Source organism: Gopherus flavomarginatus, chromosome 4 (assembly GCF_025201925.1).
Source record: "Gopherus flavomarginatus isolate rGopFla2 chromosome 4, rGopFla2.mat.asm, whole genome shotgun sequence".
Taxonomy (NCBI): Eukaryota; Metazoa; Chordata; order Testudines; family Testudinidae; genus Gopherus; species Gopherus flavomarginatus.
This window is the reverse complement of record NC_066620.1, coordinates 178,507,780-178,524,759: the sequence shown is the minus strand read 5'-3', so window position 1 is coordinate 178,524,759 and position 16,980 is coordinate 178,507,780. Positions and strand designations below refer to the sequence as shown.

The 16,980-nt window shown below is 47.4% G+C and overlaps 1 long non-coding RNA gene across 1 annotated transcript; it reads left to right on the top strand.

Moving 5' to 3' along the window:
• Positions 1 to 609: 609 nt before the first annotated feature.
• LOC127049819 (uncharacterized) lies at positions 610 to 6,939 on the top strand. The gene is made up of 2 exons (XR_007774076.1): positions 610 to 1,152; positions 6,150 to 6,939. It is a non-coding gene; the product is annotated as an uncharacterized LOC127049819 (long non-coding RNA).
• Positions 6,940 to 16,980: the final 10,041 nt, after the last annotated feature.

The window sequence follows — 16,980 nt, the reverse complement described above, 5'->3', positions numbered from 1 at the left end:
CTTATTATATTTAGGTGTTTGCAAGCTGATTGCTTAATTATTTGCTCCATTATCTTTTCAGGTACTGAATTGAAGCTGACTGGTCTGTAATTCTCAAGGCTGTCTTATTTCTCTTTTTATAGATTGGAAAAGGGCAAATATAGGGCCAGTCCTCTATAACCTTTCCCGTCTTCCAGTGCTGTAACAAGGGCAAGGCGAGTGAGGCACTTACCTCGCGTGCGCAAAGCAGAGAGGCGCAGCTCTACCGCCCAAGCGGGGCAGAGGGAAAAAAAGCCGCGATCGGCGGCGGGTCCCTCAGTCTCTCGTGAAGGGAAGGACCTGCCGCTGAATTACCACCACTGCTTCATTCGTTCTTCGGCAGCAATTCAGCGGTGGGTCCTTGCCTCCAAGAGAGACTGAGTGACCTGCCGCCGAATTGCCACCGAAGAGCCTGGAGCCGGCCCTTGCCTCGAGCGCAAAAATTCCTTGTTACAGCTCTGCCATCTTCTATGATTTTTCAAAGATAATTGCTAATGACTCATATCTCCTCAGTCAGAAATTTATACTTATATTTCAAGCAGATTACATCTATTTTTGATACATGTTGCAGTTTTGTATAAAAATCCTATTTATTTTGCAGTAATTTTACTAGATCTGTAGTATGAATTTTATAATCCTTTTAAGAATTTAGGGAAATGAAGGTCCTTATCCTATGAAACAACAGTTTACTTCCTAATGGGAAGTGATACTTGATTTGTTTTCCTTTGTTTGCCTCTCTCAAATGCTGCAATGCCAAGTTATTGTCTGAATGTTTAAAAGGTAAACAGTTTACAAGAGTCAACCTGAATGTAAGCCCATCTGCAGAAAGGGGAGTTACTTATCTGTAACTAAAGGTTCTTCTAGATTTGTGATCTCTCTCTGTATTCCACTGAGAGTTATGCGCATGTGCCATGCGCCCAGAGCCAGAGCTTTGAAAGTAGTATCATTCGGCGGTCCATGCATGCACCTTTTATATTTCCTCATGGTTTCTCGAGGTGATAAAGGGCAGGGCAAACCACCAGCATCTCCAGTTCCTTCTCCATCACAGACCTATCAGATCCGCAGCAGAGGGGAAGGAAAACGGGATCAGAATACACATAGGGACCACACATCTTGAAGAATCTCCAGTTATAGGTAAGTAACTTCTCTTTCTTCTTCTTCAAGTGATGGTCCCTATTGCAATTCTGCAATTGCGGATGAGCAGTATCTAGATACAAGAAGGATGCAAGAAAAATGATGGAACCATAGAACAGAGGACCATTGTGCTTAATGAGGCATCTGTCGGGGAATCACATACTAGAGCATAGTGAGAGGGAAAGGTCTGTGCCAAACTCCATGTGGCCACCTTGCGTATGTCCGCAATGGCATGTTATGGAGCACAGCTATGGTTGATGCTTGCGCTCCTGTAGAATGGGCTCATATCCCATCTGGTGGGGAACGCCCTGACAATTGATAGCAGTGTGTAATGCACCCTAAGACCCACTTAAAGATTCTCTGGGTGCAAAGGGCGTGTCTTTTAATTCTCTCCGCTATGGTGATAAATAGCCTGGGAAACTCTAGAATGGCTTTGTCCTTTGTATGTAAAAGGCCAGGGCTCTATGCACATCGAGGGAATGAAGCCACCATTCCTCATTCAAGGCATGTGGTTTTGGAAAGAAGGTTGGCAGATGGACGGGTTGGTTCAGATGGAATTGGGAAACCACCTTTACCAGAAACTTGGGATTCAGTCATACAGACCTTGTCCATATGGAACGTGGTGAAAAGATGGGGGGAGAAGGTTGTCACCAGGGCTCCCGGCCCACCAAACTTCCTCGCTGAGGTAATGGCAATAAGAAGGAGACCTTCGTGGAGACCTGAGAGAAAGCAGGAGGTTCAAAGGGAGAGTTCATTAAACAGGTACAAGGACTAGGCTGAGATCTCACTGGGCTGAATGAGTGGATATTTATGTAAAAGGCCTTTCTAGAACCAAGTGGTCAAGGGTTGGGTAAAAATCAAATGCCCTTCCACTAGTGGACGGAAAGTGCTGATACATCTGAGAGCAAGTCCCAGAGTTTTCAGATGGAGGAAATAGTCTAAGAGCATGGGGATGCCTAGGAGGTGAACCATGTTCATTTGGCCTGTTACAATCACCTCGTGTAGTTCTTTCAGCTACTGGAGAGGATGTCTTGCACTGCCAATGAGCTTTCTCGTGCTAATGGAGGTGTCCCTTCAAAAAACATGCAGTTTGGTGTAGCATCCATGCATCTGGATGACAGTCTGCTGTTGTGTTGTGTCAGCAACTCTGGAAATGGCTACAGCATGAGCGGAGGTTGTTTCAACATGTGAAGAAGAGGAGGGAACCAAAATTGGGAAAACCAGAATGAGAATGACTCATTTTCTCCTGCTGGATTTTGTGGAGGGCACGGAGTATGAGTGGTGGTGGGGAAGAAGGTGTAGTTTGTCCGGTCTGACTAAATTGACAACCAGAGCATCGTCCAATGAGTGGCCACAGAGTCCTCCCCTGAAGCAATACTGAGTGCACTTGGGTTGCTGTGAGATGCAAAAAGATCTCTGATTGATGTACCCCAGTGACCAAAAATGTCCATTATTATAGTAGCAAAGAGTCCTGTGGCACCTTATAGACTAACAGACGTTTTGGAGCATGAGCTTTCGTGGGTGAATACCCACTTCGTCAGATGCACGTAGTGGAAATTTATTATAGTGTTGTGCAACTCCCATTTGTGGTCACTTGCAAAGTTCCTGCTGAAAGAATCTGCAATCACATTCTTGGTGCCTGACAGGTAGGCTGCTGACAAAAGGATATGTTATTTGATGCACCATTCCCAAAGGTGAATCATCTCCATTACAGCACTGGGGGCCTGTGCCCCCTTGTATGTTTATGTAGTATACTGTGGTGGTGGTGGTGGTGGTGATGGTGGTATCTGACATGATGAGGATATGGTGATAGAGGATAGTTGGTAAGAACATGTGGCATGCTTTGCATACTGCCCAAAGTTCAAGAATGTTTAGGTGCATCCTGGCCTCTCACATGGTCCAGGTGCCTTGTGTCATGTGATCTCCAATGTGAGCGCCCCAGCCTGAGAGTGACGCATTCATTATGACTGTCCTGGTCAGTGAGGATGAGAGGAAAGGCATCCCAGAGCAGACATGATCTACCATCAAAGAGAAGAGATGACCTCTGGTGAATATTGAGTATGATGTCCATTGACTGGTACATAAGGGAATTGACTCTTTGCAGCCATAGCTGTAGACAGCAAAGGTATATGCGGGCGAAGGGCATGACGTATGTGCACACTGCCACATGACCTAGGATGGAGAGTCAGGTCCTGGTTGAGACAAAAGGGTTGGAGGTTATCAGGGCTATTTGGTCCAGTAGTCTGTTCTTGACAGATAAGCTTGTGGGGAGATCGAATCAATGCGAGCGCCTATGAATTCCAGGGATTGAGCAAGGTGCAAAGTTGATTTTTTAACATTGATGCTCACTCCTAGGAAGGAGAGGAGTAGAAGAAGCTGGGAGACTGATGCTCGAGATTCCTGTTTGGGCCAGACTGCCAGCAGCCAGGTATGGGAAAACAAGGATTCCCTAATGTCATAGATGCATCGCTACCACAGAGAAAACCTTTGTAAAAACTTGTGGGACAGTGGTAAGTCTGAATGGTAGAACCTTTTATTGGAGGTGTCAATGCCCCACTTTGAACCTCAGGAACTTTTTGTGGGTCGGATGTGTGTCAGTGTGGAAGTAGGCATCTTGCATGTTGAGAGCTGTAAACCACATGCCCTTTTCTAGTGAGGGAACAATGGCTGCAAGCATGACCATACAGAATTTCAGCTTGCTAATTCAGCAGTTGAGGCATCAGAGATCCAAGATTGGTCTGCACTGGGTACCAGAAAAGAGTTGGAATAGAACCCTATGCCTCAAAAGGCTTCAGGGACTGGCTCCACTGCTCCTCTCTATAGAAGTGAGTCTACCTCTAGGTTAAGAATACTGTTGTGAGAGGGATCTCTGAGGAGGGTTGGAATGGGATATGTGAAGAAGACATCATCATAAACCTCTAATGTAGCCACATCAAATGACATCCAAGATCCACTCATCCATTGTTATAGCTCTCTAAGATGGTAGAAAGTTTGAGATGACCCCCAAAAGGTGTGGCGTGTAGAAGCACTGGTGTACAGAGTGGTTGGCAGCTCTCTAGGCATCATTTTTGCAATGACTAAGTGTGTTCTGCAAAGGTCTCCATTGCCGGAACAGGCAGACAGGCTCTGTGTACCTTAGGGTGCTTCTGAGGAGGTTCATAGGCCCATTGGTGGTAGAAGTGAGGAGTTCTATAGCACTGGACTGGTGGTGGGTGATAAAGTTTTCTCCTTGGTGTCGGTATATATATGCCTACAGTGGTTCTGGAGTCTTTTAGAGAGTGAAAAGAACCATCAGTTTTCTGGTCGAAGAGGTGCGATTCATCAAAGGAAAGATCCTCAGTTGTGTTCTGCACATCTCTAGGGAAACCTGAGGAGTGTAACCAGGATTGCCTCCTCATGACAATTCCAGTCACCAATACATGCGATGACATGTCTCCTGAATCAACTGCAGCCTCAAGTATATACCTGGCAACCAACTTGCCCTCTTGTAAAATCGTTTGGAATCGAGTACGATCCAGCAGAGATAGCTTATCTGCAAATTCCTCCATCCAGCCATAGTTTATAAAGTCATACTTGGCCATCAGTACCAAGTAGTTAGAGATCTGGAACTGTAGTCCAGCCAAGAAGACCTTTCAATCCATGAGGTGCAGTCTCTTATCCTACCTGTCTGCCGAGGTAAAGTGTGAGTGGTGTTTGGATTGCTTTGACACAGCCTGTATCACCAAGGAGTTAGATGGAGGATATGAAAACAGAAATTTTGACCCCTTATGGGGGGACATAGTGTCTTTCTCAACCCCCTTTGAGGTTGGCGCACACATGGCTGGGGTACACCACACAGTGTGCACTGATTGAAGAATGGCCTCATTGATTGGCAGAGTCACCCTTGCCAGTACTGATGCATTCAGAATGTCTACTGACTGAGGCTGACTGTCTTGCACCTCTTCTAGTGGATCTCAAGAGCACTGGCTATATAGCAGCTCTTGAAACTGTGAGTAGTTGTCTGGTGGAGAGGAAGGTATCGATGACATGGCAGCATCTGGAGACAACTAAGGGAGTCTCTCCAGATCCGCTGGTACCATCAGAGTTGGGCTAATCAGTGCATCGTCTAACTCCATTTCCGAATGTCTACCAGACAAAGGTTGTGGGGGCAAGATGATGGAGTCCTCCCAAGTTGAACAGGACCACTCTGGAAGCGAATACTGAGGCCAGGAGCTCCACTATGACCAACCCACAAAAACAACGAGGAGTCTGGTGGCACCTTAAAGACTAACAGATTTATTTGGGCATAAGCTTTCGTGGGTAAAAAAAAACCCACTTAATTTTATGGCCTCAACCCATGAAAGCTGATGCACAAATAAATCTATTAGTCTTTAAGGGGCCACCAGACTCCACATTGTTTTTGTGGCTATAGACTAACATGGCTACCCCTCTGATACTTATGACAAACCCAGTTGATCCTGCTGTTGCTGATCCTGTGATCAAGGAGCTGGGTACCAGCTCTGTTGGTCAGGCAATGTAGGGAACTGCTACAGGGCCACTGGAACCCATCAGTAGCCGTGCTTCCAGAATGTGAGCAGTGGGCTATGTTGAATGTTTGTATCCTTAGAATTGGAGAAATCAGAGACCTCCACTAGAGGAAGCCAACAAAGCTGTCAGAACCATATTCAAATTACAGTAGTTAATTTTCATCTGTATTCTTTACTCTCAGACAGAATGGATTGATTTAAATCAAAATGATTTAAATCCTGATTTAAAATCAGCGAGCAAGAATCCTTTGATTTATGAGGAGATAAGAAGAAGAAGACTGGGACTTTTCAGTTTAGAAAAGAGGACCAAGAGGGGATATGATAGAGATCTATAAAATCATGACTAGTGTGGAGAAAGTAAATAAGGAAATGTTATTTACTCCTCCTCATAACACAAGAACTAGAGGTCACCAAATGAAATTAATAGGCAGCAGGTTTCAAACTAACAAAAGGAAGTATTTCTTCCCACAGCGTAAAGACAACCCGTGGAACTCTTTGCCAGAGGATGTTGTGAAGGCCAAGACTAAAACAAGGTTCAAAAAAGAACGAGGTAAGTTCATGCAGAATAAGTCCATCAATGGCTATTAGCCAGGATAAGCAGGTATGCAAAACCATGCTCTGAACTATCCCTAGCCTCTGTTTGCCAGAAGCTGTGAATGGGCAACAGGGGATGGATTACTTGATGATTACCTGTTCTGTTCATTCTCTCCAAAGCACCTGGCATTGGCCACTGTAGGAACACAGGATACTGGGTTAGATGGACCATTGGTCTGACCCAATATGGCTGTTCTTACGTAAATAATTTTAATCTTTTTTTGCATGTGTATTTGAATAATTTTCCTAAAGAAAGGTTGATTCTTGTTGGTTGGGAACCATCAAAATGTGTTGATTTGAAACTACATATATACACACACACACTTTACACTAAACTTGGTACTTTCTGCTAACCAGGAGGACATATCATGTATACAAATTTATTTAAGCTATTATATAGCATAACATACATATATTGAGAGTCTTAATTTTTAAAATTTTGTATTATGTTACAAAAATGGTAAATGATGCATTTCTTATTTATTGGATGATTAATTTTTTATTTGTGATTTATGTCAAGCTCTGTTTGGATAGAAATTGGAGTTCACTTAAAAATGTATAAAAATAGCATTTAAAACTTTTGTTAAACTATCTTAAATGTGCTGGATTCAAAAGAATGGTTTGCATTTAAAGCTAACTCATTCATTAAACAAAAGTATTACCTGTAGGTAGTGAATCTCGCTGATTATTTCTGGTCATCATGTCCTTCAAGACTTTAGAACTTGTAAATCTCATCCCCTCACAACTAGTTTTTATTTATAGACTGGAAGAGGAAAACAAGCTTTCCTGCTTTTTCAACTCCCAATCAGTTTCTTAACTTTAAATGAACTGAACTACCTGAATAAGTGAAATGAAGATATTGTTATCAAAAACTGGTTTAGCACTTTAAAAAAAAAATACACCATACACACACACAAGCCAGATTTCATGTGCTTAGCCTGTTCATTAGTTTGGCTTGCTTTAAAACTTGGCAGCAAGCAGATGTAAGCTAGGTCTAAATGAGTTCTCCCCTGACAGCTATCTGGGAGAAGAGACGAGACTTCAGGAGCAAAAAGACAGTTACTCACCTCTGTAACTGTTGTTCTTCGAGATGTGTTGCTCATATCCATTCCAAGTAGCCGCGTGCACGTTCATCGGAAGATTTTCTACCCTAGCAACACCTGGTGGGTCGGCTGGGCGCCCCCTGGTGTGGCGCCGCTATGGCACCGAATATATACCCCTGCCGACCCGTCTGCTCCTCAGTTCCTTCTTGCAGGCTACTCCGACAGTGGGGAAGGAGGGCGGGTTTTGGAAAGGATATAAGGAACACATCTCGAACAACAACAGTTACAGAGGTGAGTAACCGTCTTTTCTTCTTCGAGTGCTTGCTCATATCCATTCCAAGTAGGTGAATCCCAAGCCTTACCTAGGCGGTGGGGTCGGAGTGAGAAACTGCAGAATGCAAAACTGCTAAGCCGAAGGCTGCATCGTCTCTGAACTGCTGCCCCAGGGCATAATGGGAAGTGAAGGTGTGTACCGAAGACCACGTAGCTGCTCAACATATCTCCTGAATAGGTACTTGAGCTAAGAAGGCGGTCGACGAGGCCTGGGCCCTGGTGGAATGTGCGGTAATATGACCCGGAGAGGTATGAGCTAGCTCGTAGCAAGTGCGAATGCATGCAGTTACCCAGGACTAAGTCCTCTGAGCGGAGACGGGCTGACCTTTCATCCGGTCCGCTACTGCAACAAAGAGTTGGGGCGTTTTGCGGAAGGGCCTCGTACGGTCAATATAGAAGGCGAGCGCCCTACGGATGTCGAGCGAATGTAACTGTTGCTCCCTACGAGATGTATGAGGTTTGGGAAAGAAGACTGGTAGGAATATGTCCTGGTTGAGATGAAAAGTCGAGACTACTTTGGAGAGGAACGCCGGATGTGGGCGTAGCTGCACCTTGTCCTTGTGGAACACCGTGTATGGCGGGTCCACCATCAGAGCCCGAAGCTCAGAGACTCTCCTAGCCAATGTAATGGCTACAAGGAAGGCTGTTTTCCATGATAAATATAGGAGTGAGCAAGTTGCCAATGGCTCAAACGGGGGGAGCGAAACTCTTGTCAGAACTAAACTGAGGTCCCAGAAAGAGGCAGGGCGTCATACTAAGGGGTATAGATGCTGCAGGCCTTTGAGGAACCTCAAGACCATAGGGTGGGAGAAGACAGAGTAAGTACCTCTCCGGGGTGGAAAGTAGAAATAGCCGCCAAGTGCACTCGCAGAGATGAGATAGCGAGGCCTTGTTGCTTTAGGTACCAGAGGTAGTCCAAAATGGTAGGGATAGGGACCTCCGCAGGGGCAACATTCTGCAAGTGACACTAGCAGGAAAACCATTTCCACTTGGCTAAGTAAGTAGCCCGCGTAGAAGGTTTCCTGCTACCCAGGAGTATCTCTTGCACCGGGGCAGAGCATCATAACTCCGATTGGGCTAACCATGCAGGAGCCACGCTGTTAGATGGAGGGATTGCAGGTCTGGGTGGAGAAGCCTGCCGTGGTCCTGCGTTATCAGATCCTGATGAAGGGGTAGGGGGATTGGGTTGGCTATCGAGTGGTCCAGCAACGTGGTGTACCAGTGTTGTCGGGGCCACGCAGGGGCGATCAGGATCAGTCAAGCCCTGTCCCTGCATAGCTTTACAAGAACCCTGTGCACCATCGGAAAAGGTGGAAAGGCGTAAAGCAGATGGTTCGCCCAAGAGATTAGGAAGGCGTCCGATATTGAGCCCAGGGCAAGGCCCTGGAAGGAGCAAAACCTCTGACACTTCCTGTTGTTGCGGGAAGCGAATAGGTCTATGTGGGGAAAGCCCCACTTCTGGAAGATGGAATGTACAATGCTGGGCGGAGTGACCACTCGTGGGAGAGAAAGGATCTGCTGAGATGGTCTGCCAGAGTGTTCCGGACCCCTCGGAGGAGGGATGCTGCAAGGTCTGTAGAGTGGGCTATACAAAATTCCCACAGTTGGATCGCCTCCTGACAAAGAGGGGAGGATCAAGTCCCTCCTTGTTTGTTTATGTAGTGCATTGCTGTTGTGTTGTCCGTGAGTACTAGTACACAACGGCCTTGCAGATGATGTTGGAACGTCTGGCATGCGAGGCGAACTGCTCTCAGCTCGTGGACGTTTATGTGCAACGCTAGTTCTTGAGATGACCAGAGGCCTTGCGTGCGACGATGGCCTAGGTGTGCCCCCCAGCTGAGAGATGACGCATCCATCGTTAGGGACACTGAGGGCTGTCTCGGTTGGAACGGCATCCCTGCACACACCAGGGAAGGTGTTAGCCACCAGTTGAGGGAGCCTAAAACGCTCTGAGGAACGGTGACGATCATGTCTATAGCGTTCCTGCCCGGGCGGTAAACTGAGACAAGCCAGGTTTGAAGGGGACGCAGACGTAGTTTGGCATGCTTGGTTACAAAAGTGCACGCGGCCATGTGACCGAGAAGGCTGAGGCAGGTGCGGGCCAAGGTCATCGGAAAAGTCTGGAGGCTTTCTATGACCGAAACTAGTGCCCGAAACCGGGGTAGTGGAAGGCAGGCTGTTGCGAGTGTGGAGTCTAGAATGGACCCGATGAATTCTATTCTTTGAGTGGGCACTAGAGTAGACTTCTCTAGATTAATCATCAGGCCCAACTGCTGGAATAGGTCCGTGACAATAGCAGTATGCCTGGTGACTTGAACCTCGGAAGTCCCGCGAATAAGCCAGTCGTCTAGGTAAGGAAAAATGTGTATACGACGACAGCGGAGGAAGGTGGCCACTAACGCCATGCACTTTGTAAAGACGCGCGGGGCAGTAGAGAGACCAAAAGAGAGGACCGCAAATTGAAAATGTTGGTTGCGCACCATAAACTGTAGGTACCATCTGTGCGGAGGGTAAATGGCGATGTGAAAATATGCGTCCTTCATGTCGAGAGCAGCGTACCAGTCTCCGGGATCCAAGGATGAGATGATGGTCGCCAGGGACACCATGCGGAACTTCAACCTCTTCAGAAAGACGTTGAGACCGCGTAGGTCCAGGATGGGTCAGAGACCCCCTTTTGCCTTGGGGATTAGGAAATATCGGGAGTAAAATCCCTTGCCCCTGAACTCCTCCGGTACCTCCTCTATAGTTCTGATGGAGAGGAGCGTACGAACCTCTTGCCAGAGGAATTGCTTGTGAGAGGGGTCCCTGAAGAGGGACGAGGAGGGAGGGTGGGAGGGAAGGGGCGAAATAAATTGGAGGTGGTATCCAAATTCCACTGTGCGTAGGACCCAACGGTCTGAGGTTAATTGGGCCCACGCAGGGAGGAAGGAGGAAAGGCGGTTGGAAAACTGAAGACGATCCTGGGGAAGGACTGGTGCTCTGCTCTCGGGCGCACCTTCAAAAGTTCAGTTTTGGTCCCTCTGATGGTTTGGTGGGACCATTATTCTGGCCCCTTTGGGAACCCGATTGCCATCTGTGGTTCCCACGACCACGCCTCCTGTTAAAGTCTCATAGACTCATAGACTCTAGGACTGGAAAGGACCTCGAGAGGTCATCGAGTCCAATCCCCTGCCCTCATGGCAGGACCAAATACTGTCTAGACCATCCCTAACAGACATTTATCTAACCTACTCTTAAATATCTCCAGAGATGGAGATTCCACAACTTCCCTAGGCAATCTATTCCAGTGTTTAACTACCCTGACAGTTAGGAACTTTTTCCTAATGTCCAACCTAAATCTCCCTTGCTGCAGTTTAAGCCCATTGCTTCTTGTTCTATCATTGGAGGCTAAGGTGAACAAGTTTTCTCCCTCCTCCTGATGACACCCTTTTAGATACCTGAAAACTGCTATCATGTCCCCTCTCAGTCTTCTCTTTTCCAAACTAAACAAACCCAATTGTTTCAGCCTTCCTTCATAGGTCATGTTCTCAAGACCTTTAATCATTCTTGTTGCTCTTCTCTGGACCCTCTCCAATTTCTCCACATCTTTCTTGAAATGCGGTGCCCAGAACTGGACACAATACTCCAGTTGAGGCCTAACCAGCGCAGAGTAAAGCGGAAGAATGACTTCTCGTGTCTTGTTTACAACACACCTGTTAATGCATCCCAGAATCATGTTTGCTTTTTTTGCAACAGTATCACACTGTTGACTCATATTAAGCTTGTGGTCTACTATGACCCCTAGATCTCTTTCTGCCATACTCCTTCCTAGACAGTCTCCTCCCATTCTGTATGTGTGAAACAGATTGTTCCTTCCTAAGTGGAGCACTTTGCATTTATCTTTATTGAACTTCATCCTGTTTACCTCAGACCATTTCTCCAATTTGTCCAGATCATTTTGAATTTTGACCCTGTCCTCCAAAACAGTTGCAATCCCTCCCAGTTTGGTATCGTCCGCAAACTTAATAAGCGTACTTTCTATGCCAACATCTAAATCGTTGATGAAGATATTGAACAGAACCGGTCCCAAAACAGACCCCTGCGGAACCCCACTTGTTATACCTTTCCAGCAGGATTGGGAGCCATTAACAACTACTCTCTGAGTACGGTTATCCAGCCAGTTATGCACCCACCTTATAGTAGCCCCATCTAAATTGTACTTTCCTAGTTTATCTATAAGAATATCATGCGAGACTGTATCAAATGCCTTACTAAAGTCTAGGTATATCACATCCACCGCTTCTCCCTTATCCACAAGGCTTGTTATCCTATCAAAGAACGCTATCAGATTAGTTTGACACGATTTGTTCTTTACAAATCCATGCTGGCTATTCCCTATCACCTTACCACCTTCCAAGTGTTTGCAGATGATTTCTTTGATTACCTGCTCCATTATCTTCCCTAGCACAGAAGTTTAACTAACTGGTCTGTAGTTTCCTGGGTTGTTTTTATTTCCCTTTTTATAGATGGGCACTATATTTGCCCCCTTCCAGTCTTCTGGAATCTCCCCTGTCTCCCATGATTTCCCAAAGATAATAGCTAGAGGCTCAGATACCTCTTCTATTAACTCCTTGAGTATTCTAGGATGCATTTCATCAGGCCCTGGTGACTTGCAGGCATCTCACTTTTCTAAGTGATTTTTTACTTGCTCTTTCCTTATTTTCTCTTCTAAACCTACCCTCTTCCCGTAAGCATTCATTATACTAGACATTCCTTCAGACTTCTCAGTGAAGACTGAAACAAAGAAGTCATTAAGCATCTCTGCCATTTCCAAGTCTCCTGTTACTGTTTCCCCCTCCTCATTGAGCAGTGGGCCTACCCTGTCCTTAGTCTTCCTCTTGCTTCTAATGTATTGATAAAAAGTCTTCTTGTTTCCCTTTATTCCCATAGCTAGTTTGAGTTCATTTTGTGCCTTTGCTTTTCTAATCTTGCCTCTGCATTCCTGTGTTATTTGCCTATATTCATCCTTCGTGATCTGACCTAGTTTCCATTTTTTATATGACGCCTTTTTATTTTGTAGGTCACGCAAGATCTCAAGGGTAAGCCAAGGTGGTCTTTTGCCACATTTTCTATCTTTCCTAACCATCGGAATAACTTGCTTTTGAGCCCTTAATAGCGTCCCTTTGAAAAACTGCCAACTTTCCTCAGTTGTTTTTCCCCTCAGTCTTAATTCCCATGGGACCTTGCCTATCAGCTCTCTGAGCTTACCAAAATCCGCCTTCCTGAAATCCATTGTCTCTATTCTGCTGTACTCCCTTCTACCCTTCCTTAGAATTGCAAAGTCTTGTCGTGGTCTGGGCCGGGGGTAAGGGCGTTGAGACTGGGTGCGGAAGGACCTCCGTTGGGGTTGCGGAGTATGCATCCCAAGGGAACGCATGATGACAGGATTGTCTTTGAGACTCTGGAGTCTAGGGTCCGTTTTCTCAGAGAAAAGGCCCTGTCCATCAAAAGGGAGGTCCTGAATAGTGTGTTGCAGTTCAGGAGGTAGGCCTGATACCTGCAACCATGATATTCTCCGCATTGTAATCCCCGAGCCCACGGTTCTGGCCGCCGAATCAGCAGCGTCGAGTGAGGCCTGCAGAGAAGTCCATGCCACTTTCTTCTCTTCCTCCAGAAGGGCTTGGAATTCCGGGCGGGAGTCCTGTGGGACCAGTTCAGCGAACTTGCGAGGTATTATAATTATACCTGCTGAGCACAGCCTGTTGGTTAGCCACCCGTAGTTGGAGACCTCCAGCAGAGTAAACTTTTCGCCCCAGTAGATCCATCCTTCTAGCCTCCCGCGACTTTGTGGCAGGGGCTTGCTGGCCATGGCGCTCGCTCTCGCTCACAGATTGAACGACCAGAGAGTATGGAGGAGGATGGGTATATAAGTATTCATACCCTTTAGAGGGTACCATGTATTTCCTTTCCACGCCTCTGGCCGTGGGAGGGATAGACGCCGAGGATTGCCAAATGGTGTCTGCTTTGGCCTGGATGGAACGGATGAATGGCACAGCCACACGAGTTGGGGCATCCGCCGATAGTATGTCTATGACCGGTTCTTCCACCTCCGGGACCTCCTCCATCTGAAGGTTGATGTTTAAGGCGACTCGCCGGAGAAGGTCCTGGTGGGCTCGGAGGTCGATCGGGGGTGGGCCCAATGTAGAAGTACCGGCTACTGCCTCGTCTGGTGAAGAGGAGGACGACAGACTCAGCACGGTTGGCTCGTTGAGTGACTCCTCTTCTGGAGGAGCATTAGGGTCCTGGAACACCTGAGGATCTGGCGCAAGAGCCAAGTCGTCCGTACCCGCTGGAGGAGGGCAGCTAATGGCCTCTGGTGCTCGATGTTCCAACGGGGTGGAACGAGATGGAACTGTGGGTTCGCCTTGGGCCTGGTGATATGCCCAAGGCGTCCAGAAGAACCACTGAGGTGCTTGTTCCGTACCCTGAGGCTCCTGGAGGACACGACTCTGCGTTTCTGAATCTCCATATATGACGCTATCAGTGTGCGAAGACCCAGATAGGTGCCGTGATGGCCATGGCGGAGCAGAGTACACGTGAGGAGAAGCCCTGTGCATAGAGTATCCAACGTCATGCCTCACAGGAGAGCGGTACCGGGAGTCATACTGGTGCTGAGAGGTTGACCGGGACCTGCGACCGGCGTGATGCCAGGAGGTCGACCGGGATCATGAAGCTCTACAGTGGGAGTGGCTGCGGTGCGAACGGTGCCGGGAGCTGGACCACCATCTGGAGTATCTGTCCGGAGAGCGAGATCTTGAACGGTACCACGAGTATGACCGGTGCCGAGAAGGAGATCGGTACCGGGACTGCGAGTGGCGTCGAGATCGGGACTGGTGGCGAGATCGGGAGCGCTGGCGAGACCTCGATCTCGAGTGGTGCCTGCCTGCGGCGTCCATGGAAGGTGGCCTGACTAAGGCAGGCTTCCCTGCTGACGCAATAACCCGCACCGGTGGTGCCGGGTGTTGGGGCACGGTGGGCTCCGTTAGGTGAGTTCCCTCACCGTCGAAAAGGTCTCTGGCATGGTGAGAACAATAAGCTCGACCTCGGCGTGTGCCGGGAGCTGTCATGCACCAGACTCGACAGCTCTTGCCTGGCCGGAATCAACGGTGCCGAGATTGCCGGTGCCGTGGCAGTTGTTGGTGCCGGGCGACTCGGTTTCGGCTGCTGCTCAGACTGCGGTGTAGATATCGGAGCCGCAGGGACTTTGGCCTTTTTGGCACGCAGGAAAAGGGAGCGGTGCCGAGCTCGTTTCTGGGCCGGTGACGGCTGGTGCCGGGGCATCTTGGCAGTGCCAGCGCTCTCCGGTGCCGACGAGGCACTTCTCCCCGGCGCGGACTGTGCGGCGCTCGGTGCCAAAGACGGAGGAGTGAGGGCCGCTTCCATTAGGAGCTGCTTTAGACGAAAGTCCCGCTCCTTTTTTGTCCGCGGCTTGAAAGACTTGCCAGTCCAGCACTTATCTGTCAGATGGGATTACCTCAGGCACTTTAGGCAGGAGTCATGGGGGTCTCCCGTTGGCATCGGCCACCGGCAGGCCGAGCACGGTTTGAAGCTCGGTGAACCAGGCATGGGCCTGGGCACTGGGAGAGGGGAAGGGGCTAATCCCCAACCCTCTGAACTGTATACACTAACTAGGTTTACAAAGGTTATTAAAAAAGTGTTAACTACAACTATAAACTATAAAACTATATACACAATAGTACTAGAACAAGTGAATAGCTAGGGAAGTGGAGGTCAGCTAAGCCACGCTCCACTGTTCCAACGACCGACACGGGTGGTAAGAAGGAACTGAGGAGCGGACAGGTCGGCAGGGGTATATATTCGGTGCCATAGCGGCGCCACGCCAGGGGGCGCCCAGCTGACCCACTGGGTGTTGCTAGGGTAGAAAATCTTCCGACGAACGTGCACGCGGCGCGCACACACCTACTTGGAATGGATATGAGCAAGCACTCGAAGAACTATATTTACACGAACACACCTACTTTGCATAGGTGTCCAGCAGACAGGAACTGTTTAGCTCCAAGTGATCAAGTTTGGCTGGTGTTGAGTTACAAATCACTTTAGTACTGAATGAAGGGGTAGTGACATTTTATCAATGTTATTGTCTGTATTACATAAATAAGGGGCACAGAACTGTGCTTAACCTGTTCCAAATGAAGGGGTTGTCCTCAGCTGAAAGGGTGATTAAGCCAGCAGCTCGAATACCAGACTCCTGTGAAAGTAAATTAAGAGGGGCGGGGACAGCGAGCCAGGAGGAGGGGGCTCTGTCCAAGTATCCCAGGTTTGGTTTAACCTGTTCCTTCCCACTTTTCAAAGATAGAGCTAAATAAGCTCCATTAGGAGCCTTTTGTTATTTTAGGTACTCCAAAGATCTGACTATCACTTGTGGTGGGGCAGTGTTTCTGCCCAGCTTAAGAGCTGACTAGCAGAGGTCACAGCAGAGAGGCCGGTGACAGAAGGTGATCAGTGAGTGGAATAGGGAGGCGGCAAGCAGAGGGAGCTGCTGACAGGGAGCCAGCAGAGCAGAACGAGTGGCTGGCAGGGTCGCCAGCCAGAATAAGTGCTCAGAGCAAGCAAGGTGCTTTCTTCCCTGGGTGGGAGGTGAACTCACACAGATGTGCCTCTGAACCCTGGGTCCTCGCTGATCAAGGATAACCACTGTGAACGGGGTATGGTGAGGGAGTAGAGGGGCACAGAAAAGGAACTTTTGGTTGTAGAACTCAAGAATATGAGGCAGAACGCACTGCCCCATGCACTCTGGGGTGGGTGTCCTATCACACTTCATGATTATGAATCCTGCTTATAGCATTTTCCCTAATTAATGTCTGGTGACTTCTCTCCTTTCATTAAAAGTTTCTTTTCTACTCTCAGATTCTATGCTTGTGAATGTGGAAGTACTGTCTCTCAGAGGTGCCCAGGGGTGCTGTGTAATTTTCCTAGGTTACTGGGTGGGCACTTGAGCTGGTTATGTGTTGTATCAATGGAAAGTTTTTTGTTTTTTATTTTTTAGCAAACGCAATTATAAACAGTAATGATTTTTTTTGGCTTCAGTTTATAAATACACTAAAGCTATGGGGTTTTTAATAGGTAAAATGTTTATTAATTTTTTATTTTTATTTAAATGTTAGATATTAATACAAAAACACTAACTATAAATTAGTTGGCATACCAGGTGGTTTAATTTTTTAATTACTATAATAAATAATTTAATTTACATGCATTTTTAATAAAAATTTAACAAAATTTAATATATAAAAGCCCATACTTTATTAACCAATCCAAATGCTTAAAAAAAG